Source organism: Pollachius pollachius (assembly GCF_949987615.1).
Source record: "Pollachius pollachius genome assembly, chromosome: 2".
In the NCBI taxonomy this organism is placed as follows: domain Eukaryota; kingdom Metazoa; phylum Chordata; class Actinopteri; order Gadiformes; family Gadidae; genus Pollachius; species Pollachius pollachius.
Window position 1 is genome coordinate 22498031 of NC_136935.1, and position 24822 is coordinate 22522852.

General features: G+C 46.5%; 1 protein-coding gene across 2 annotated transcripts in view; it reads left to right on the plus strand.

The window, feature by feature from the left end:
- The first annotated feature begins 22341 nt into the window (after positions 1 to 22341).
- Positions 22342 to 24822, plus strand: part of cdh11 (cadherin 11, type 2, OB-cadherin (osteoblast)) — a 122611-nt gene continuing 120130 nt past the window's right edge. For both annotated transcript variants that reach the window (XM_079758771.1, XM_079758772.1), the window contains exon 1: positions 22342 to 22666. The gene's annotated coding sequence lies outside the window, so the exon portion shown is untranslated. The remainder of the gene's footprint in view (positions 22667 to 24822) is intronic.

A 24822-nucleotide genomic window follows, 5' to 3' on the forward strand; every position in this document is an offset into this window, starting at 1 on the left:
CAAGCATCAAGGCAAGGGCTTTACGGCCAATGAGATCAGATCCAGTGGATATTGGATATCAGGTATCAGGTATGAGCCGAGCTGTGTCTTCATTCTCACTCACTGACTATGTACTACGAACTCTGCTATATTAAGCTATGGCTATAGTCAACAGTAGACCCCTCACTGTAGATACCTTGTTCAGTCATGACAGTCTGGAGCCTTTGACCCCCAATCACTTCATCCAAATGAAGACCGGCCCAGCACTGCCTCCGCCCGGCACATTCCCCAGAGAGGACGTATACGGAGCAAAGAGATGGCGAAGGGTGCAACATTTAGCGGAGCATTTCTGGAGCCGCTGGAAACAAGAATATCTGCACAGCATCTTGGCAAGACAGAAATGGCATTCACCAAAAAGAAACTTGCAAGTAGGTGATGTTGTCATGGACATTGATGAACTGTCACCTAGAGGTGAGTGGAAACTTGCAAGAGTCATAGAGACTGTCAAGGGAAAGGATGGACTTGTAAGAAGAGCAAAAACCTCTGTTGGAGATAAGAGACTGAGCAAAAAGGGTGAGCGTTTGAGTAAGCTCTCTTTGTTGGAGCGTCCGGTGCAGAAACTGGTCCTGCTGCTAGAAGCTACTTAGAAAGAAAAGAAAAGAAATGTAAAAAAAAATAAAAAATAATAATAATAAAAATAATAATTGTTCATGTTAAATGTCATTTCTATTGAGAAAATTATTCGTAGTACAATGTTGTGTAATGAAATACTCATAGTTTTGGTGGGAGTGTAAAGACCCAATTTCTAAATTAGTTCTCAAGAAAACACAGCACTATTGTAAAAGGCTTAATATATTTTCAAACTCATGAGCTATAATTATTATTATTATTAGCTTTTATTTTTTGGTGAATTTATAATGCCTTATATTCTGCCTTGTTGGAAGGACTTTTATGTTGAAATAATGTGCCGTATTGAGAGCGAGTTCCTGGTGCGAATGAAGGAGAAGAACAGAACGCAACAGAAACGTTAACAAAGACACAAAGATAGCGATACAGTTTAAATATTTAATTGTTTTAGCACCCGCCGAAGAGGCACAAGGTCAGTGTTCATGTAATAATATACGGTTAACATGTGTTAATATCATTTGAAATGATTTTGTATGGACCGTCGCGATTCCCATTGAAACAATGGCGCGTGATTTTCTTTTTTTTTAACAGTTTTCGTTAACTTATTTTTCCGGTAATTTTAACGGTTATGATTTACTATCTGGTTACACGTGTACCCGTACACAGTGTTGGGAAAGTTCACTTTCTCCGTGAACTAGTTCAAAGTTCAGTTCACAAATCTTAAAATGAACTAGTTCAGTTAAACGTTCATAATTCAAAATTTTGAACTAAGTTCACAGTTCCAAAAAATGAACTAGTTCATAGTTCTTTTTTTCAATATGTTGCTGTGAGCTTTTCGTTTTTTCTGGTATTTTGAACATTGAGCCCCCTTTGTGGTTTGTCTAGGATGATATAGAGTGGTTGAATCAAGTATCGTAGCGAAATACGGTTTCTATCGTGTTTTATTGCACATTTAGCGCATTTTGTAAATCCCATTGATTTCTGTTGGAAGACTCATTACTCGTTGGCCGGAAACGGAAAGGGGGGAGTGTTCACGTTTGGTTGTAGTCTTTTCGCTCGGTTCTAGCACTAATGATGAGACGGAGAACCGAGCGAAAAGACTACAACCAAACGTGAACAGCCCCCCTTTCCGTTTCCGGCCAACAAGCAATGATTCTATGAGATATTCTAGTCCGCTGAGCTATGAGCCAGAGAGAGCTAACGTTATGGATTGTACATATTTATAATTCGAAATTCGTCTCAGCCTTTATACCACAGATACACTAGGGTCTATAGCATATAACCGCGTTGTCTGATTACAGTTTAATTCATTTTCCACAATTGAACAGCTCTCGTTTCGAAGAATAATCACCGTGCCATTTGTTTCAATGGGAATCGCGCTGGTCTATACTTTCAAAATAAAGTGTACATATTTATAATATGAAATTCGTCCCAGCCTTTATATGACAGATATATAGGGTCTACTATAGGGTCTATAGCATATAACCACCTTTTCTGATTACAGTTTAATGTAACAGTAAGCTGGCAACACCTCAACTGCAAATGAACCGCACGGAGATTACCATGGCAACCGGTCAAACAACACGGCGATCTGCGCGCGCATCCGCCGTGTTGATAGAGAAATAACCCCCCCATTGAACGAAGTTAAACCGAGTGAGCGTGCCGTTCACTGACACCAGAATGAACGAGTTCACAGTAACATTCATCAGGCAGTAATACAGTACGTTCAGTTCACGTTTGCCCAAAATATGAACGAGTTCATGAACTTTCGTTCAGTGAACGCGTTCAGGCACAACACTGCCCGTACACACCCCTAGTAAGAACACATATGCACATACACACCGCATACACACACCGCACGTCAAGACAAAGGCAGCGACATATACACGGAAGTGCACACACAAGCGCGCGCACACACCGCACGTCAAGACAAAGGCAGCGACACACTCACCGAGGTAAGACGTTATGTTTTTTAAACATATCGGCTCCGCCGTCGACAAACTCTCCCAGGTAAGACGTTCTGTCTATAGGCTGTTGAAATTACGATACAAGGGAAGAGACAATTTCTCACCTCGACAAGCAACAAAAGGTCGTTCTTTTTGTCATATAATAAACGTAAATTCAAACATCGCGCCAACCGGCATATCAACACAAGTGCCGTGATCTTAAAGAGACAGTGTCCATATAACGCAACGAAAACCTTTCAATAACACAGTATGGTGAATTATGTCTTTAGAGTCCACCACAAGACTACACTTTGTTGCTCAAATTTAATATTACCCCCCCTCCTTGAGCCTCCCAAAATGTCTTTACATTTTGTTCTTCAAACTTAATATTACTCTCTTCCTTGAGCCTCCCGAAATGTCTTGTGATATTGATATCCCCCTTCCCCCCTGTGGCTTGTTTTAGTTGTTTTATTTTTCTTATGTTTTGTGTGTATGCTATGTGTGACTGTAGGCTACTGCTGCCTGTCTTGGCCACGACACTGGAAGAGACGTTTAATCTCAGCAATGATTATTATTTCTAGTAGAGTTTTTGCTCGTGCGTTGCGCTCGCTCAACATCTAGTTGCAATTAAACCCATAGCAATAATGGGAGACCCCAGTCGATAATGGAACAAATTTCTGAGTGCATAATATAATAACATTTTGCCTATAAATTTACAACATTCGTTCACCACAAATGACTCTTAAAAGCAGTGCAAACATTTAAATATGTTTTAACCATTCAGCGAACAAAAGGCAACAGGCTGATTATCATTTAGGGGGCCACTCAATGACATGCAGTGGGCGTCATCAACACGCCCACTGAAGTGGTGTGAGAAATACAGAAATATACTCCTCATTCACATATAAGGTACATTTCCTACAGAGAAAATACTACCTCAGGGGTAGTATTATTCAGGAGATTTTCAGGATACAAATGTCAGGATATGTTGTTCACACATACGGCCCATCAGGAGAATATCAGGACTTACACGTGTATCTGGAATCAGCTAGTGTGCGAGCATTTAATTACATTATAAAATTTGTTAATTTATGGTAACGGGTAATTGTTCAATGGAAAGTGTAGTATACTATCCATGCAAATCAATTATTGAATAGCTTTTACTGTTATTCAGGGCTGAAAAGTGCATTGACATTTTAAAATGCAAGGCAACTACTTTTGGTTAGTTGAAAAATAATAATAATCATTGTGATTAAACGTCTCTTCCAGTGTCCTGGCCAAGACAGTCAGCCGTAGCCTACAGTCACACGTAGCATGCACACAAAACATTAGAAAAATAAAACAACTAAAACAGTCCACAGGGGGGAGGGGGGGGGATATCAATTTCGCAAGAAATTTCGGGGGGCTCAAGGAGGAGAGTAATATTAAGTTTGAGCAACAGAGCGTAAAGACATTTCGGGAGGCTCAAGGAGGAGGGTAATATTATATTTGAGCAACAAAGTTTAGTCTTGTGGTGGATTCTATAGACATGATTCACCATACTGTGTTATTGACATGTTTTCGTTCTGTGTTATAGGGACACTGTCTCTTTAAGAATCACGGTGCAATGTTTGAATTTAATGTTTCTTCCAGAAAAAATGAACGAGAAATTGTATCTTCCCTTATTTTATCCCAATTTCTACAGTCTATAGACAGAGTTTGTCGACGTGTTTAAAAACATAACGTCTTACCTGGGCGAGTGTCACTGCGGTGTGTGGGCGTGCGTGTGTGTTCTAACCTGCGCGTGTTTCGATGGTGGGGCCGTTATGTTTAAAAACAAAACGTCTTACCTGGGTGAGTGTCGCTGCTGTGTGTTCGCGTGCGTGTGTGTTCTTACCTGCCCGTGTGTAACGGGGGTGTTAGGCAGAACCCAAGTGCATAGACAGACGACAGTTGTAGGACAGTTTCAAGGATTTATTCTGGTACAGGAACGGGCAGGCGTAGAGCAGACAGTAAGTCACCGACAGGTGGGCAGGGAATCGTCGGTGGGTCAGCAGGCGAGGGGTTGGCAACGGGAGGGCAGAAGAGTAGATCGGGAGTCAGGAACTGGAGACCAGACAGACCAACAGGGACTCGATGTCGGGCGGGAGGTCAAGCAGGCGAAGGGTCGATAACAGAAAGTCAGGCAGGTGGATCAGGAGAAGGGGACAGACGAACAGGCAGAGTGGAGTGGACAAAGTCAATCGGGAGTTGCGGGAAAGCTCTGAATGAAACAAGAGACAATCAGGCAAGCTCCCCCCACCGGAGCTGCTCGTCTGCTGGTCCACAAAATCTTAGCTATGCTCTGATTGGATGGTGGTGGGGAAATGGGAGGTAATATTCAAATGTACCCCCTTCCTACGTAGGAGGGGGCGCTGAAACTGACTCGCTCATTTGGTAACTTTAGGCGGGGTACCCTCAGAAATGCATATCTCACTCAAAAAATCATGTACAGACTTTTTTCAAAGTTCGTATGCGTGTGGGAGCACCAGAGACCCAAAACATCACCCCAAATCCCAGGAAAAGTGTTGTTTTCATAATATGTCCCCTTTAAACATTCTAGCAGGATAGTTTCTGACCACACACGCAGTCAGGACTCTTCACATTTATTGTATAGAATGTCAGTCTTGTTAAAAAAAGCCATGTAATAATATACAACATCTATTTGGTTACAGAGGGGAATGTCGGACACGGTGAAAAGGATCAGACCAAAATAATCAAACACAGATTAGAAATAACTATGGCTTTTAAATAAAAATAAAGGATATACAAACCTTTATTAAATTAAATAGTTTGTTCAATTCCAGACTGAAACATTGTGATAGTGCACTCACTGTTCATTTGACTTTTGTTTGATTAATTAATTGTTTATTACTATTTATTTATTACTATTGTACGCCATATTTGCTTTCAAACAAAATGTGTGTGATAATACAATAAATGAGTTGAGAAATGAAAGGTGATAGAAATATGTAATAGTGGTTTGCTGTTCCCTTGACTACTTGACATCTGTTGGTTTATGTGATTATTTATTATTTATGCCTATTTGACACGTTGTGATTATGAATGGTGGAAGCACAATTCATCGAGAGAATAGAGGTGGGTGCCCGACCCGTGCTCATGGGGCCTGGTGGAGGTGACATGAACCCTCCACATTGTCTCTGCTCCACTCAAACGGCCTGCTCATCGCCCAGCAGCAGGAGCGTGGGGAGACCATGGCTCTCTGTTCAACATGGCTTCTGTTTAGTCAGGCTTGTGTTGCTGTAGAACCTCATCTTTCAAAATGTCCGCCAAAGGCCATTTTTATACCCTGCCAATGCACTCTCTGCAAAGGTTGTAGAGCACTTCAGCAGTATGACTTGTGGCCCGTTGAGCTCCAGGCTGTGAGTCTCTGGAGCAGGAGTTCAGGAGTCTGGGTCCCTCTGGGAGACACCTTATTGCACCAGGCATGCATGGTTCCACTAGGAGGAAGCACAGAGCCGCATGGTTCTCTTCATGTTTACATATTCTTTGTGACCAGAAGCGTTCAACACCACATTTCATTTCATTTGATTTTCAACAGCATTCTTTGTGTTGAAGGTTGTCTCGATCACCAAGCCAATCTCCAATAAATAAGTGTTTGTCAGCCATGGTTGTCTTTTTTTGACAGTAACTGTCTTTTAGTGAAGGGAATAATGCAAATGAAGTCCTGCATTGTCTGTTTAAAAAAGACAACTTGAATCCCACATATTAACTTGCGTCCACTTCTCAAGTTAAGAAGAAAGTTTTTCCTATTTTTTTATTTTTTTGGATTATATATTATATATATATTCAGTGGCGGATTTAGCAAATTGGGGGCCCAAGGTGAAGATATGTATGGTATGGAAGCATATATTGTGGCATCCCGCCGCTGAACCTCGGATCGGGCGGGTCTGAGGACACGCAGTAGACGGGGTTTACCGTCGCCACCCTCCAGCCGGCGACAGAGAGCACCACGTCTCTCCCCCCAATCAGCGTGATCGGGGACACCTGGCCGGAGGAAGGGAATGGACCAGGAGCCGGCATAAAAGGGGCACCAGACCGGGCGAACGAGAGAGAGTGACACGGAGGGAGTAAGCACCAGACCGGGCGAACGGCAAGTGACACGGAGGGAGTCCGCACCACGGGGAGAGCGACACGGAGGGAGTAAGCACCAGGCCGGGCGAACGGCGAAGCGACACGGAGGGATTCCGCACCACGCCGGCGAACTAGAGGCTCCCGGAGACCCTAGCACGAGGATACAGACTATTTATTCTTGTGAAATAAACGCCGACTGCGGCTTTAACCCTTGCTTTCTGCGTGATTCCTACCGGGTACCTAACGCTTGGGGAAACGGGCTGCCACATATGGTGGAGAATGCAGGCAACTCGACCGCGCTACGGGCCAGTTTTGTGAGGGAACCCCCTTTTGCCGGCATGCAGAACCCGGATGGGACCACGGCGGCGTCCGCCCAGCAGCAGCAGCGGGAGACCACGGAGGGTCTGGCCCTGCTCTACGAGGCCGTACTACGGCTCGCTCAGTTCGCCGTCCACGCCGCTCCGACCGCCGCCCCGACCAGCCGGCTCACCAAGCTGGGACCCGACGACGATGTGGAGGCGTACCTCGAGGCATTCGAGCGGGCCGCCCAGAGGGAACGCTGGCCAGAGGAGCAGTGGGGCCATATTGTGGCCCCATTCCTCACCGGGCCCGCCCAGCAGGCGTGCCGGGACCTACCGGCGGAGACCGCCCGGCAGCACCCGGCCCTCAAACAGGCGATCCTGGCCTACTACGGCCACCCTTTTGTGAGTGAACACCAGCCAGCAGTGGTGATGCGAGGCAACGCGATCCCTTGGGGAACCCCAAACCGGACCGTGATGCCGCCGGAGACGACGCAGCCGGGGACGACGCAGCCGGGGACGACGCAGCCGGGGACGACGCCGCCAGAGACGACGCGGCCTTAGATGAGGCCGCGGGAGACGAGGCCGCGGGAGGCGGGGCCGCGGGAGACGGGGCCGCGGGAGACGAGGCCGCGGGAGGCGGGGCCGCGAAACGGGCCACGCCGGCAGCAGACGCAGCCATGCATGCTAGCGACCTGTTGGGCACAGGGGAAATTAGGAAGCCCGACCATTCATTACCCGCGCCGACTGGCGCGGGTAATGAACCGGGGCACGCAGGCCCTCGTGGATACCGGCAGCGTGGTCACTCTCCTCCGCCCCGACTTGGCGGGCGGGAAGGAGGGGGCACCCATAGAGGTGGCCTGCATACACGGGGACACCCGGACGTTCGAGACCTGCCACGTCGTCATCCGGACCCCGCACGGGTATTCACGACGCGGGCAGGGATCGTACCCCACCTCCCGGTGCCGCTGCTGATCGGGAAGGACTGCCCGATCTTCCACCGGCTACAGGACCCGGCGCGTGAACTCCGGAGCCGGAGAGAACCACCCCGCAGAGGGGTGAGGGGAGCTTGACAGGCCTACGGGGCCACCAGGCTTCCGTCGCCCCCCGGAGGGCGAACAGAGGAAGCTGCTCACGAAAAATCTAAGCCAGCGCCGTGCGAGGCCAGCCCGGCCGCGCCTGAGGCCGGGCAGGAGGCCTCCGGCGAGGCCCGGCCCCCGACCGAGGACGACGTTGACACCGAGCCCACGACAGAGGCCTCAACCCAGGCCGATGAGGCATCGGTTGAGCCCCAGCCTGTGGTGGAGACGGAGCCCGAGGCGGAGGCTGAGCCCGCGGCCTCACCGGTGCCAGAGGCTGCGGTGCTGCTCGAGGCCGACTCGGAGCCAGAGCTCGAGGCCGATCCAGAGGCCGACGTCGACACCGAGCCGGAGGCAGAGGCAGAGACGGAAGCGGCAGAGACGTCGGTCGAAGCCATAGACTCCTCTACAGAAGCTGAGGACGATCACCTGTCCGTGTCGATCCCCAACGAAGACGCCATCACGCTGGACGTGGATGGGGACGACCTCCTGGAGACAGGTAAACATGTGGACCTTCCAGATCCCGACAAGAGCTCTGACGACCACCTGGTCCCCTCTGGACCCACGGGCCACGATGATGACGACGACGACGACGACCTGATGGAGGAGGTGCTCAAGGACCCCGGCTCCAAGAAGGCGTCGACCGCCAAGCCGCTTCAGCGAAACATACTGGACCACGAGTGTGCCTATCAAGCCCAGAGCCGGTGGAGGGGGGAGGGGGGTCATCCTGGTCACCGACCACGCCCCCCTGAAGTGGATGGCCGGAGCCGGGGACACCAGCGCACGAGTGACGCGGTGGTTCCTGGCCCTCCGAAACTTCAGGTATTATCTCCTAGGGAAGGAGGTCATACTGATCACCAACCGCGCCCCCCTGAAGTGGATGGAACAATGGATGGAGCAGAGAAACAACAAAGTGTAGCACTACACAAACTAATAGTCACGATGGAACCCAGAAGAGAATAAGGTTTCAGATAACACCTGTCTTTACCAAAATGCCAGGGAAATCAGCACTGTTTATTCTCTTTTTTTAAGATCAAATCAATATCAATATAACCGGCAAGACAAGTAGTTAGCAAAACATCACAAACAGCCATATACAGTACTTAGCAAATAATAATTGCCAAGATGAATAATTTACTTTGTATGTGTGAGTGAGGTTGCAATTTGCATTGCACTTGAGATTGACATTTCAATCATTCTACAAACAAACCCATGTACAAGATACAGGATATTGTAAGTGAATTGACATTACAGTTGAGATTTAACATTTCAAACATTCTACAAACAAACCTATGTATAAGAGAGAGAGAGAGAGAGAGAGAGAGAGAGAGAGAGAGTCTATGAGAGAGAAAATATAGATTGTTCTCCACATCACACGCTTCTGACACAGAGTCTTACTTATTGATGTCTTCTGGTATTCACCTAGCGCCACTTCACAGCTAGCTGCTGCTGCTGTAGCAGTATGTTCAATGCTTTGGAAGTTGTTTCTGTCTGTATCCCCAACAGTACACTGTAAACCCCAATAAGGTCATAGTAATCAAAACTTTTATAGAAACTGATTACGTAATAACTTTTGAGGTGAGTAAGTTAATTTGTTTGCGTATGATTTTTTAAAAAATTTAAATTAATCAAACTTAAACATTTAGTTGTTTTTTTTTTAAGTGCACCGTGCTTAAAAATATTGTTTAACATATGCACATTTTTTGTTTCTCCATACTTAATAATTTTGATTCAATGGTACTTTATTAAATAGAAATCAAAACTCAAAAAATATACTTGTGTATAACCACAAGCTAATGAAATTTACAAGTTAAAACTACAAAAAATAGATAAAAAATAACCAGCTGTACATTTTCTTTTTTCATTCATTCAGTCTTAAAATTGTTTCATGCAAACATGTCAGACCATCAACAGCAGTATTTTTTTAAAACCCTGTTCTAGCTCAGAGGTGTCTAATCATGCGCTAAGTGACTCAAGTCACCCTAGTTTCACCACCTACCCAATAGCTGTGTGTTAACCAGTGAAATTACCTGGTAAAGTATTTAGTTTGAATAAAAACCTACATGGACACAGCACAATTAAACACCTCTACTCTAACTACTTATATAAATAACATCTTGTTAAACTCAATTTGTGTATGGTTGTGCAATTGTGTGTGTGTGTGTGTGTGTGTGTGTGTGTGTGTGTGTGAGTGTGTGTGTGTGTGTGTGTGTGTGTGTGTGTGTGCGTGTGTGTGTGTGTGTGTGTGGCTGTATGTGACTGTGATTGTATGTGAACATATGTATCTCTACATATCAAACAGGAATAAGATAATCAGGAACTGAGCATCTTAAAGTGCTTAATATAAAAAGTATGGCCTGATTTATTAAAACAGCATAAGTAACAGCCATGACCATCAAAGTGCAAATCAAATTAAAAAAATATAAATAAAAAATAAACTTATCAAAGCACAAAATCAAGACATCAATCTATCCTGTTTATAAAAACCTATAAAAAAGGCACATTTCACATCATTTTAGGATTCAGAGCACCAAGTTGATGTACAACTGGTAAGTGTAAACAACAGCAACTACGGTAGATGCGGTGGGCAAGACATAATCCGCCAACTGTAAACAGTTTCAAACGCTTTCACTAACATGGTGTTCAGAAACATACTATAAAGTTACCATACTGGGAACCCCCAAAAGAAATCAACATGCAGACAAGAAATTACATTTATTTTCTTATTCGTACTCATCACAACATCGTCTTCCACAACAATAGAAATGATTGCAGGACTGAAATGAACTGGATCCGCAGTGTCCTCTGTGACTGCTGTGACAAGAGCAACAGGAGTGTCAATGATGCCTGGCTCAACTGACTCCTCCACCTGAAAGACACATAGAGGGTGCAACTTGAAGAAGCTCAACAACTGCATGTACACTCACTGGCCACTTCATCAGGTGCACAATGCAATCCAATACAACAGCTCTCCTTTAAATTCTACGTTTGTGAATTTTATACATTTTCAGTTTTTGTAGACATTGTTAGAAAGGTGATAATTCTACTTTGTATTTATTACTGAGGTTGTCCAACGTGGTGGTGGCATAGTGGGGTGAATTATATTGAATGGTGTTCCTAATATTTTGCCCCTTACTTGTATGTTAATGCAGTGGACAAAATATTAGGAAACCCATTCAATATAATGCACCCTAATACATCATTTTCACCCACCTCAATAATATGACCTCAATAATAAACATAGTAGAATTTTCAGCTTTCTGACAATGTCAACAAAAACTGAAAATACATAAACTTTATAGATGTAGAATTTAATCAGAGCTGATGTAATTGATTGAATTAGATTGCACAGGTGTACCTAATGAAAAGGCCAGTGAGTGTATATTACAGGTGATTACTCAACATGTAAGTACAGTATATAGTAGGTATATCTCATGTCACTATTCTACAGGCCAACAACCCACAGGTAGGAATACAGGTAAGTAGTTTACAGCTGTCTATTCTACAGCCCATCATAAAAGAAGTAAGTGTATCAGCAGGTATTTTACATTTTAATATCATACAGGTTGTTATGTAATAGGTAAATGTACCCAGGTAGGTATTTTACAGCTTAGTATTCAACAGGCTATTAATATACAGGAAGGTATTAGATAGTGGGTGCTGTATTGTGATATGTAATGTACAGCATCTCATAAAAGGTATTTTTAAGTAATTTTTACAGAGCGAGAGAGTGTGTGTGTGTGTGTGTGTGTGTGTGTGTGTGTGTGTGTGTGTGTTATTTCATGAGAGGTTAAGCCAAAAGGTCAATCAAGTGATTAGCCTTCTCCAGGTCTGGGTATAGTTAGGCCAGGGCTTTGTGAGAGATTAAAGGTCCCATGGCATGCTACTTTATGGATGCTTTAATATAGATATTAGTAGGCACCAAACACAGTAGTTGAAGACGTTCCCGAAATTCAGCAGTGGTGCAGAATTACAGCCACTACGAGCCAGTCGAACATTGAGCTTTCCCCAAATGCGCCGTTTCTGTGTCTGTAGCTTTAATGCAAATGAGGAGGAGATAGGCGGGTCAAGGAGGAGGGTGGGGGTTTGGCCCTGAGCAGCTTGCAGCCACGGTACCATGCGCTCTGTTTACAGTGGATGTATCGCAATGACGAGGTGCACACAGCCTTTAGCCGTGCTCTGTAAATATTCTAGAACACACGGGAGTCCTGGAGCTCTATATCTAAATAATATCATATTATAAATAGATAGCTATCATATAACATATATTATACTGTGTGAGCCACCAGAGGATATTATGAATCTCAAACGACCGCGTTTGGTTCTCCGACGTCTCTGGTTCTTCCACGTCCACATCTATCTGAACTAGACTGAACCACGACATGGAGGAGAAAGGGATTGTTGCCCGCGGTTGCTCCCGCCGGAGCCTTGCTGCCGAGGGACCACCGCCTCAGCAGTGGTCAGCGCTTAGGCACCACCGCCTCCTGCAGCGCCGAGGTGGTGGTCCCTCGGCAGCGGGAAGCGGGGCTTAATCGGGAGACATTCGCGGCCAACAATCGCTTTCTCCTCCATGTCGTGGTTCATGTATTTCAGGGAGTCAAAGCCAAAGTTCCATTCCCCCAATTCATTCTCAACCATGGCTGAGGTAACCCCCACTACGAGTCTTGTTGTGGAAATACCAGAGACGAGAGTCCGACGTGTTATGCGCCATAACTTCAACAGCAGAACGGTTATCCAAATAACAAGGAAGTGTACAACACTTGCGTTACAGTCCTGGAGCTCTATATCTAAATAATATCATATAATACATAGATATCTGTATCATATAATACATATTATCACGGCCAAAAGCTGTGTGCGCCTCCAGACGATATTATGAATCACAAACAACTTCGTCGGGTCGGTATCCTTTTTTGAATTACGGATCCTTAGGGTCAGTACACCCTAAGGATCCATCGACTTTAAAGTTGAATGAAAAATGTCTTCCAATCCGCAGGCTCTAGTTAAAAGAGAAATCCTAGTGCCTCGTTTCGGGCCTCCTCGGAGGCGGGCATTGGTTGACATAAGCCACGCAGCGTAGGAGAAGCCCGCGCTGCACAGCGTATCAGCAGCTCGATGCACCATTCAACTGCTGTCTTCTCTACACGGCGCACTCGCAATACTGCCGCTGCTTGTGGATCCCTTTGAGTGTGTGTGTGTGTGTTTGTTTGTGTGTGTGTGTGTGTGTGTTTGTGTTTGCGAGGTTTAAATGATTACAATGGTGCAACAAACAAACCAAATCGAAAGAGAGATTAAAGATAAACACTAGAAACAAACACGCGGCACATCACCTGATTTTTAGACATTTGTAATATAATGTTCTGCCGTCTATTTGAACACCAGTCAAGCAGGTCAACTGGTGGCACTGGGACAGACAGTCATTCACACTAAACCATGGAATAGGACAATGTCAGCATGTGCTACAAGGAATTAATTGAAGAATAACATGAAAACCAAAACAGAGAGATTAGAGTGGGTTGTTGAAAGAGAGAGAGACGTGTGAGGCTGTGTTAACTCAAGCTCAGCCCCCCAAACCACTCATTCATCAGTGATAAATAAGATAGTTACACCCAGGTGAGGCGTCATGCTGAGCATGGAGACAGAAAGAAAACAGCAGTGTGTGTGTGTGAGTGAGTGTGTGTGTGTGTGTGTGTATGTGTGTGTGTGTGTGTGTGTGTGTCCCTTTGCCCAGTGGGGAGTTATGAAGAAAGAAAACAGAGATCCTCATTTTCCTGGCAAAAAAAACATGCCAATAAAAGCACACACACTCATACATACACACAAACACACACACACGCACACACAAACACACACACACACACACACACACAGACACACATATACACACCGGTCATACACACAGACAGACACACACACACACCACAAACAAACAGACACTCATACACACAGAATGCACTAATACACACAAACACAAACATGCACACACACACACACACACCACACATAATCACACCACACACACACACACACACACCTCACACAAACAACCACAAAAACAAACACCCACAGTTCCAAGGACTTTTCCTTTTTTTCATCATGTTAGGACCCAGTTCATTATTATACGGTATGAATGCAGTGCAAATGATTCACATGTATTTTCAGGTGGATGCATGTGTGTGTGGTTTGTGTTTTTATATGTCTGTAGATGTGTGTTTTTGTATAAAAAATAAGACTGAGCCAATAATTACTTGTGTTGTTTTGCGAAGGCAGATCTGTAATCCTAACACAAACAAAGGGGTTCCGCCCCACGGACAAGGCAAACAAGAGACCCTACCTAATACTACCCTACCTCTTTAACTGATTGACTGATTATCTGAAGACAGCGGAAAAAACAATGATTCAGCGCAGCCATTCAGGGCTGTACTGTGGAACTGTGAACTAAAGCAATGATGTGGTGGTGAATGTATGAAGGTATTATTGTAGCAAAAGTCTTTAGCACCTGTAACTGCAGATTTTGTATGCGTACACTAAAGTCACAAATGTGTAACAGTAAATTTGAAGTCCTAAATATTTATTTTTTGCATGTGTACTCTAAAGTCACAAATGTGTAACAGTACATTTGATGCCATAAATATTTTTTCTACCATTGTAAACACTAAATAGGGTCTATGAGTTCACTTGACGCTTTTGCTACAATCATTGCAGCGCAGTTGGTGCAAAACACATTCACACACCCGTGTTTCATAATCTGAGAACATGCACAAAAGTTGTGCATTTGTAAACCCAAATGTGAACTAATGCACCAGAAGTTGCACATCTGTGAAATATTTCCTCACAAATGAAATTATATAGATCGCTGTGTTTAATGAGCATTTTAATGAGCGAGCACAAGTCCATCGATACAACTGCTCGAATCTGCTTTTTAGGTAGATGGTAGATACTATGTTTGTTTCTGGTTGTCTCATCGATCAATCCACAAGCATGTAACAACACTTCATTTCACTTCCTGTCGCAGCGTGGAAACTTCAGTGAGTAACACAAGATGTTTGTTTGTTTGCACACACATACACACACAGACACACACACACACACACACACACACACACACACACACAGACACACACACACACACACACACACTGGAAAGAGGCGTTTCACTCCCCAAGCCGGGTTGCCACATATGGTGGAGAATGGAGGCAAGCACCAAGCTACGGACCATTATTTAAGTGAACACCCGACTTCCAATGGAGGCAGCTCAACCAACTTACAGGTTTTCCTTTTCAATGGATGAACGAACCCCAATGCAGAGCCTCGACCGAGCCACAGGTTTTTCAGTGGACGCCCGAACCCCGATGCAGAGCCCCAACGGAGCTGCGGCTGCCACCCAGAGAAAAACGGAACTCCTCCTCGTCCGAGAGGCGGTCCAACGGCTTGAGCAGAGCGACACGCTCAACGAGAAGACCAAGCAGATTCAGGAGAGGCCCGAGGAGAAGGGTACCCTGAACGGCGAGATCCAGGACCTCAAGGACATGCTGGAGGTTAAGGAGCGCAACGACCTACAGAAATGGATGGAGAACCTGCAGGAACAGCTTTGGGACAAGGAGAAGCAGATGGGCAGCCTGAAAGAGAGGGTCAAGTGTTGCAGGCGGACACCTCCAACACGTACACCGCTCTCACCACGTTGGTGGAATCCCTCGCTGAGAAGGAGCATATCATCCAGAGGTTGAAGGAGCAAAGTTTCCAGGATGACCAGGAGAAAGGTGAGGAGATGTTGGCCACCAGGACTACATTGGAGATGCTGAAGGTGGAGCACAAGATGGCCCTGGAGGAGATCGCCACCAGACACAAGGCCCACAGCATGGACTGGTTCCGGGAGAGGGAGGTGCTGAAGGCCCAACTGTTGGGTTTGATGAAGGAGCTGGAAGGAACCGGCAGGTCACCAAACAGCTGAGCGTCACCATTGGTCCCCAGCCCCAGCCAATTGAAACTCATCAGGACAGACAGGGAACAGCGCCACCTCGACGGGCAGCCCAGCCGAGGCGATGCGTCCGAGAGGTGGAGGGGCGGGATCGCATCCGTCTGTTCCAAGAGAGGGAGGAAGAGGAGCACCTGATCCGCAAGAGGAACTGGTTGGAGGTGGAGAAGTGGCGTCTGGACGCCGACCGCATGGAGCGGCAGTTTCTGGAGCGGGGGCTGCAGCGCATCAGGTTTGAGCACCGGTGTGAGCGGTACGGGATCAAGCGGGAGCTGGTTGAGCTGTGCCGGCAGCAGGAGCAGCTAAGCTTCGGGCAGGACTACCGCTCCGGCAAGAGGTCCTGCAGGTTCCAGGGGGGAAACCGGCCAGTGCGGACCAACGCCAACACCCTATCCAGCCGCGACACATGTTGCTGGTCAGACAGAAGTACCCCGAGGCTTCATCAAAGGGTGGAGGAGTGTGGCAACCCGTCTCAGGCACAGCGCCCCTGGAGGCCTAGGGGGCAGGTTGTGGAGGCAGTGTACCACAGATTTACATCAGATGACGCCAGTAAGAGCATTGGTGCCAGCCAATTATTAAAATGTGGAGCACCTGAGGAGCAGGTGGGGAAGCATGCTTTAAAAAGCATGCTTCCACATTCAACACTCACATTCAAGGCTCTCCTGATCGCATGTGCGGAGAGACCAGTCTCCGTGGTTGACGTGATTCCAACCGGAGGATCAAGACTGTGGATTCCTCAAAAGCTGTTTTTTGTTTGGTTGAATAGTAATATACTTTATGTTTTATTAAAAGTGCCGTTTTGGCTTTGAGTTAACTCTGGTTCGTGTGCTATTTGGAACGAGGCAGTTCACTCCCCAAGCCGGGTTGCCACAACAAACACACACACACACACACACACACCTACACACACTCACACACACACCTACACACACTCACACACACACACACAAACATGCAGACGCACACCCACAAACACACACACACACACACACACATGTATGCATTGTGCACATAGGCATACATTACACATGTACACTGACTGTCTATACACTTATTCTTGTGTTCTCTTTGGGCGTGTGAGGTGTTGAGATGCTACTCTATATGTTCCATGGTCTCTGTGGACTGGAGCCCAGCTTGGCAAACAGGCGGCTAATGTGTAGAGCTGGAGCAGTGATGAACCAACAGAGAGTAGAAGCCAGGCTAATGTTTAGAGCTGGAGCTGTGAGGAACCAATGGTGAGAGTCAGGCTAATGTGTAGAGCTGAAGGTGTGATGAACCAGTGGGGAGAGTCAGGCTAATGCTAAGAGGCGTCAGTCTCATTAAAGCATAGCAAACAGGTTATTGCTATGCAGCTCCGCTCCTCGCTGCTAATGCACACACAAGGTCTCTCTGTTCACGCTCTCGCTCTCTCTCTCTCTCTCTCTCTCCCTCTCTCTCTCTCTACATATATTAACCTCTACAACTATTTGTCACGAATGTCCTTATTTCACTAAGGCATTCTTCTTTTCTTTCGTCTACTTCCTCTGTTGCTTAAGATATTGACCCTTATTGTTTCTCTGTCTTCTCTACTTGTCCCTATCTTCCAGTGTGTCTCATTCTCTCTGTTTTCTTAAGTTGTATGCGCTTTTAACAGGACATTTTTTTGTCATTGCATTTTTCACATTTATATTCCATAACGTTGCATCGTGCACTACACTGCCTCCATTGCTCATGAGGGGTACTGCAGGATGATAGAAAATACACCATAATCTTGTTGTTTACAACCCATGCTTGTCATGTGGACAAGAAGAACATAAATACATGTCACCCCTAGACAAAGAGTTTAGTGAATAAGACCGACAGACAGTGTTTTTGAATAAGACCTACAGACAGAGTGTTGGTGAATAAGACCTACAGACAGTGTTGGTGAATAGGACCTAAAGACAGTGTTGGTGATTAAGACCTACATAAAGAGTGTTGTTGAATAAGACCTACAGACAGAGTTTCGTTAAAAAAGACCTACCGACAGTGTTGGTGAATTGGACTTACAGACAGTGTTGGTAAATAAGACCTACAGACAGAGTGATGGGGAACAAGACCTACAGACAGAGTGTTGGTGAATAAGACCTACGGACAGTGTTGGTGAATAAGACCTACAGACAGTGTTGGTGAATAAGACCTACGGACAGTGTTGGTGAATAAGACCTACAGACAGAGTCTTGGTGATAGTACTTACAGACAGAGGGCCCTATTTAAACGGTCTGAAACGCAAGTGAAAAGCACCCTTAAAAGGTACACAAGCAACATTATGCATGCCCCCTTAAAATAGCATCTGAACAACGCGCCACTGACTTTAAATCAGGCTTTTCCTGGTTTGTGGCGCAATATTTTTCTAAAACTGCAAAATAGCACCAGGGAACGTTTGCACCAGAACACTCCTCCTCCTTTGCCGAACTGCCCCTTGGGGCACAAGATCATTCCCTAATTTACAGGCGCGTGGTGGTGGAGGGAAAAGAACGCTCTGCGCCAGTTGCAAACTAGCAACGACACATGCGTCAGTGTAGAAAGTCAATTGCCCGGGTTGCAAGATAGGGCCCAGAGTGTTGCTGAATAAGACCTACAGACAGAGTGATGGTGAATAAGACCTACAGACAGTGTTGGTGAATAGGAACTACAGACAGTGTTTATTTTGGGAATTGCTTTGTGTACTTTGTACTGCAATGTGTTGTTGTTATTGTTGTCGTTCTTTTACGGCTTTTTGTTGTGTCATGGCCCTGAGGGCGGGGGCAGGGGGGGGGGTGATGAAGAAGAGCTCAGAGGTGTCAGAAAGGAACAGAGGTTTCTTTGAAGTCTCTAAGATGGCGTCTCTGGCCTCTCTGTCACCAGGGTTGGGAGAGGAGAAGGTATCTGAAGAATATCCCACGTCTCTCACAGGGAACACCACGTTCCTGCTGTCTGCTATAAAACAGCTTCTTTAGCGGATCTAAAACCCACTGCTGATTTAATTTCTATCTCTTTCTCTCACCCTGTCTGCCCTCTCCAACCCCCAGCTCCTATCTGCTTCTCTCTATTATGGCTGTCTCCCCTCCTCCCTCCCTTTGTCCAGAGGTCTCTCTCTCTCGCTACTCTCTTTTCTCCCCACGTATATTCTCTACCACTCTCTATCACTGTGCCCTTATTCTCTCCTTTCTTCCTTCCTAATACTCATGCAACTCAGCTTCCTCCCTCTCTCTCTCTCTCTCTCTCTCTCTCTCTCTCTCTCTCTCTCTCTCTCTCTCTCTCTCTCTCTCTCTCCCTCTCTCCCTCTGACCCCCCACAAGCCACCTCACCCACGGAGCAATTCCATTACCGCAGAAAGACTGATGATCCCTGCCCATTGATTGGTCAAGTCCAATAGATTGTTCTGTGAGGTTCCCCTGCTATGGAGGGGAGGGCAGGGGCATTGGGGACCAGCTGAAAAAATATACTGTTAAATACAAAGGAAGGAAGGGAACAAGGGAGTGAATACTGAACAAACCATGGATTGATATAGGATCGATGGAGGAGAGATATTCCAACCTGCCAAATGAAACGTCATCAGAATGTAATAATATGGCCATGTCCAACGGAACAATATATGACTTGTTATTTATTTGACTGGTATTAATTTCATTATAATTGTGGTATCACACATGATGGAAACATATGGAATCGTTACATCATGAAGTCACCATATATGTATCTAGTATATGTGTCCCAGAACAAATCTAGAAGTAAATAGAAGGAGAACATTTGGCCCCTTGCAGACCAAATCAATTACAAAGCACAACTTAGAACACTGCACAAAGAACATGAGTGTTCCTGACAGCCTTTCAAATGGTAATGTGAAAGGACTGAGTGGTTATGAAGAAATGGCTGCTTGGACACATGTTGCTTCAAATCCTTTATTTGTAGCTAAATGTCTCCATTAAGGTCCAGAATCATCCCATTCAACGAGGAGCACAGAGGAACACATTTCAGCAGTGCCTCAACCCTTAGGTCTGAGGTTCAAGATGATAGGATTAGGGATTCCAACCGTTTTAGCAGATGTGCATAACTTTACGCCAATTCAATTTTCTTTTCAGAGCTTTTTTAAATTAATTTTCCACCATTCCATCACCAAAATCCAATACTTTGCAGCCAGATGAATACCCCAGACATCAGAGGAATGCACCTACTGCAGTTGTCATATATTGTTGCTATAGTTGCTCAAAGAATTTCCTAGCGAGATTGTAGTTCTTGTCTTCATCATTCGGACGACGGTACCTGCAAATAAACAGAATTAATACCCTCTATGCCAAAAAAGAAACCACACCCACGCACAAACAATAAACCTACCGGGCCACACTTTGATCACACACCTCTAGATATAGCCCACACATAAACCTCATCGATACCATACCATTGTATTGCAATGACCTAAATCCATCTGCATAAGCATCTGTGTGGTGGGGACGTTTTTTTTGTGTCTGCTGGTGTGTGCGTGCTTCTGTGTGTGCACATATTTGTGTGTGTGTGTGTGTGCGTACGTGCGTATGTGTGTGTGGAGGTGCATATGTGCATGTGCGTAAGCTAGACTGCATGGCTGCGTGCCTGTGCGTACATGCTCCTGTGAGTGTGGACGCTAACCAGGGTTGGCCCTCCTCCTTAGTCCACACTTCTGTTTCAGCCCAATGTCCAACAGGACATTGAAACAGTGATCTTTATTCACACACGCGCACGCACGCACACACACACACACACACACACACACACACACACACACACACACACACACACACACACACACACACACACACTCTCCTCTATGGATAAAACAGTAGTTACAGCGAAGATGACATTCATACAAACCCTAACAAGTGGTTATTGACAACCTTTTTGGAGCAAAATAAATCTTTACTCTTGGATGTCATGGTCGATGGTTCAAATCCCATCTTGGTGGAATTCAAGACAATGTGATGTGGTGAATCACTCCTCCCTCCCTATAGCCAGATGAATACAAGAGAAATCCCCTTGAGCAGCAGCAGAGCAAGGCTGCTTGCAAACCCCCACAAGAGTCTTGACTCAGGGACACGCATCACCAGATGAAGCATTTCAAGATGAGGACCACAGCAGCATTCACCTTCCTATTCCCCTGCACAGTATAGGGTGGTGTACCATATTCCCCTGCACGGTATAGTGCATAACACCACAAACACAGGCCCTGGTATAGGGCGGTATACCCTATACCCCGCCCCTGGTATAGAGTGTGGTACCCTATACCCCAGCCTGCACAGTATTGGGCCGTATATCCTATACCCCAGCCCTGGTATAGGGTGGTGTACCCTAAAACCTGGCCCTGGTATAGGGCAGTGCACCCTATACCCCGGCTCTGGTATAGGGCGGCAGGGGCGTAGAAATGAGTTAAACATTGGGGGGGAAACATATCGGAAACCTGACAGATCTGTTAATGGTTTGAACAGAAATATTTCATAAATTAACTACACTGAAAAAATTCACAAATATATTTTATTCTACTAAAAAGATACACTTGTAAATGTAAAGGAAAACACATTTTGAATGGCAGTAATGAACTGATAAATATCAAATCAATTATTTAATTGCACGCTCAATCATCCAGTTTTTTAGAATAAGAAGCGGTGACAAGACGCTGTGTTGCGCTTTCAAAATAAAATAAAATATTTTTCTCCTCCAGGTATAATTTTTAGGTGGGACAAATGCGCCTGTCTCCAATATTGGAGGGGACACGTCCCCTCCGTCCCCCCCGGTTTCTACGCCCTTGTAGGGCGGTGTACCCAATACCCTTGCCCTGGTATCGGGCTCTATGCGCTATACCCCGTCCCTGGTACAGGGCGCTATACCCTATACCCCGGCCCTATGCAAATCAAAGCATGGATTCCAAAAATCTCCTTTTCCCCGTTTACACAGGGAGACGGCGGTAAAGACAGACGTTAGACATATCACCGAAAATCACTTTTGGACAATCACTCCAATTTATAAAATGCTAATATTCTATATTTTGCTATATATTTTCTCCCAGCGTCACGCTGGAAGAATAAGAGTAAGATAGAGAGAAAGAACGAGAGCAAGAGCGATACGTAGAAAGAGAGAGAGTTACTCTGGTTTCCAACGCCCTCCATCGGCGGCTCCATCACTCTCCCACCCTCCTCCTCCTCCTCCTCCTCCTCCTCCTCCTCCTCCTCCTCCTGCTCGTCACCATCCCGGACTCACACCGCTCCAGCGGATCGAGGAGGCGGACGCTGCTCTTCTCTGACGCTGAACGGCTCTGCGCGCTCAGTTCGCTCTCTCTCTCTCGCCGACGTGGACGAGGACGCGGCGGTGATTCTCCATCCTGCTGGGTCTTTTTTTACTAAAAAAATAGCGTCTCTCTTGCCAACTGGCATTTGATTTTTTCTCTAGTTTTGTAGTTTTTTCCACTCTGATTCCAAGCACAGAGCGCGGAGCATAGAACCCGTTGGGATTGGAACCGCTCTAGTTGCGCTTTGTCTGTTCTCCACCGCTCAGAAGAACGGCTCTATTCGGTTCGGCTCTATTGGGGGGATGTGTTGGGGACCCGGAGGAACCATTACTGACTAAACTCTGCGTTCTGCTGCTTGGTTGGAGGAAAAGATTCATCCTCTCAGATCTAAGGTAAGGGCCGTTTGGAAAGGATCTGAAATACTTGGTGCTTGTGTGTGTGTGTGTGTTTGTGTGTGTGTGTGTGCGTGTGTGTGTGTGTGTGTGTGTGTGTGGTATGTGTGCGCGTGTGTGTGGCGTGTGTGTGTGTCCGAGGAATACCGTTTTAATTCCTCTTATTGCCACGTCTAGTGGTAGAGAGAGCGCAGATCACAACTTGGAGCTCTCCTCTAGTGTGTGGGCAGTGACCAGGTTGGCTATAGGGTACCTCCACAACCAGTCCACAACCAGTCCACAACCACCGGCGACATTAGGAGGGGCTCATCCTCAGCTAGCTGGGAGATTTAGGATGTTTACCTGATTTCATTATTTTATTTATTTAAGTTAACCGCTCCCGGTCAGCATGTTAAGTGTGTGTATGCATGTGTTCGTGTGTGTGTGTGTTTGTGTGTGTGTGTGTGTGTGTGTGTGTGTGTGTGTGTGTGTGTGTGTGTGTGTGTGTGTGTGTGTGTGTGTGTGTGTGAGTGTGTGTGTGTATGTGTGTCTGGACACGAGTGCAGCTTGGTGATCCAGTCTCCGCCCATAACGGCTCCTTGAAACTTTATTCGGGGATCCTGAAAACGTCCCTTCGGGGATCCTGAAATGTCCCTAAAACCAAAACCAGGGAACGATAGAAGCAGCCGATTAGACCTCACGGATAATCTCACTAAATGAGTCTTCAATAAGGACAAGTCATGCACATCTCAGCTGACGGCTCCACGTCCCTCTCTAAGACTGGTGGTCTCCTCCCGTTCCCCTTGCCGCCCCGTCCGTTAGCTGAACTCACAGATCTCTGTTGCAGCCGTCTAATCTGGTCCCAGTGAATCCAGTCTACCTCATTCTAGGCTCCATATATCAGTGAGTTGGGAGGCAGGATTATGTGTCGGGCGATTTGGATCTAGAAGGGAACCCCATCTTCTGAACACCAAACCTAACCGAGTTGTGCCTCATGCCCCTCTGGTGCACATCTCCAGCTCAGCGCGCAACCGACGCCGTGACGCGCGCTTTGTGACCGCCAGTTACAGAAGATTTGAACTGGCGACTACAATTTGACCTTGTATTTTGGACGCGTGCGCCCGCGCGCGTGTGCTTGTGTTCTCGTGGTCTCTGTGTGTGTGGCTGTGTGTGTGTGCGTGCGCGTGCGTGCGTGCGTGTGCGTGTGCGCGTGTGCGTGTGTGCGTGTGTGTGTGTGTGTGTGTGTGTGTGTCTTCTAGCGTGCGTGCCTGGTTCAGGACTATTTAAGTTGCAGACTGAGCGGTAATTACAGCTGTGCAGTTTGGAGCGGTTCGCCCTTTGGAAAGAAATTGGAGATATAAGTGTACCATTTAAACTGGTGTTATTCCACTGCGAGGGAGGGAGAGAGAAGGGTCAAAGAGAGAGAGAGAGAGAGAGAGAGAGAGAGAGAGAGAGAGAGAGAGAGAGAGAGGGGTAATGGCATGGAGGCAGACAGAGACAGGGAGGAGAGGAGAGGGAGAGGAGAAAGGTGCCACGACAGCAGAGGACAGAGTTGCCTGGACTGTGGACCATTGAGTCTTTGATATTCACGGGACATTGCAAGATTGCTGCTTTCACGCAATCATCTCATAATCCCCCCCCTTCCCTCCCCTCCCTCCGAGCTCTATCTCTCCCCCCCCCCACACACACACACACACACTGTTGCGTTATCATATGTCCGCCCGCTCTTTCCTTCGCTCTTAGTCTTAGATTGCCTTGAATGTCTGTCTTCCTCCCTCTCGCCAACTCCCCTCTCTCTCTCCCCCACTGCGTCTGTCTCCCTCACTACAACTCCTCTCTCTCTCTCTCTCCCCCACTGCGTCTGTCTCCCTCTCTACAACTCCTCTCTCTCTCTCCCCCACTCGGTCTGTCTCGCTCTCTACAACTCCTCTCTCTCTCTCTCTCTCCCCCACTCGGTCTGTCTCCCTCTCTCCAACTCCTCTCTCTCTCTCCCCCACTCGGTCTGTCTCCCTCTCTCCAACTCCTCTCTCTCTCTCCCCAACTCAGTCTGTCTCCCTCTCTCCAGCTTCCCTCTCTTTCTCCCCCAGCCATCGAGAAATCTCACACACACACTCTCTCTCTCCCTCTTTCTCTCTTACTCTCCCTCGCTCGCTCTCTCCCTCTCTGTCGCTGCGGTC